The sequence below is a fragment of the Arachis stenosperma genome, chromosome 3 (genome assembly GCF_014773155.1).
Source record: "Arachis stenosperma cultivar V10309 chromosome 3, arast.V10309.gnm1.PFL2, whole genome shotgun sequence".
Classification (NCBI taxonomy): Eukaryota; Viridiplantae; Streptophyta; class Magnoliopsida; order Fabales; family Fabaceae; genus Arachis; species Arachis stenosperma.
Genome location: NC_080379.1, coordinates 143,579,776 through 143,580,774, shown reverse-complemented (window position 1 = coordinate 143,580,774; position 999 = coordinate 143,579,776). Strand labels below are relative to the sequence as shown.

Here is a 999-nt window from a genome sequence, read left to right as displayed (position 1 = left end):
TCAGATGAAGCATCCTTAGTACTGCCAGGTGCATTTTGCATTCCAGACAGACTTTGAGAAATCAATTGACTTGTTGAGTCAATATCTATTCTGAGCCAGTATGGCATTCAGAGCATCAATCTCAAGAACTCCTTTCTTCTGACTTGTCCCATTGTTCACAGGATTCCTTTCAGAGTGTACATGAATTGGTTATTTGCAACCATTTCAATGAGCTCTTGAGCTTCTGTAGGCGTCTTCAGGTGAAGAGATCCTCCAGCAGAGCTATCCAAAGACATCTTGGATAGTTCAGAGAGACCATCATAGAAAATACCTATGATGCTCCATTCAGAAAGCATGTCTGAAGGACATTTTCTGATTAATTGTTTGTATCTTTCCCAAGCTTCATAGAGGGATTCTCCATCCTTCTGTCTGAAGGTTTGGACTTCACTCTAAGCTTACTCCATTTTTGAGGTGGAAAGAACTTTGCCAAGAAGGCATTGACTAGCTTTTCCCAAGAGTCCAGGCTATCTTTAGGTTGTGAGTCCAACCATATTCTAGCTCTGTCTCTTACAGCAAAAGGGAATAGCATCAGTCTGTAGACCTCAGGGTCAACCCCATTAGTCTTGACTGTGTCACAGATTTGCAAGAACTCAGCTAAAAACTGATGAGGATCTTCCATTGGAAGTCCATGGAACTTGCAATTCTGTTGCATTAGAGAAACTAATTGAGGCTTAAGCTCAAATTTGTTTGCTCCAATGGCAGGGATAGAGATGCTTCTCCCATAGAAATTGGGAGTCAGTAAAGTCACCCAGCACCTTCCTTGCATTGTTGGCATTGTTGTTGTTTCGGCTGCCATGGGTTCTTCTTCTTTGAAGAATTCGGTTAGGTCCTCTACAGAGAGTTGTGCCTTAGCTTCTCTTAGCTTTCGCTTCAAGGTCCTTTCAGGTTCAGGGTCAGCCTCAACAAGAATGCCTTTGTCTTTGTTCCTGCTCATATGAAAGAGAAGAGAACAAGAAAATG

General features: G+C 42.2%; 1 non-coding gene across 1 annotated transcript; it reads left to right on the top strand.

The window, feature by feature from the left end:
* Positions 1-329: 329 nt before the first annotated feature.
* On the top strand, positions 330-436 carry LOC130972307 (small nucleolar RNA R71). The gene has a single exon (XR_009083495.1). It is a non-coding gene; the product is annotated as a small nucleolar RNA R71 (small nucleolar RNA).
* The last annotated feature ends 563 nt before the right edge of the window (positions 437-999 follow it).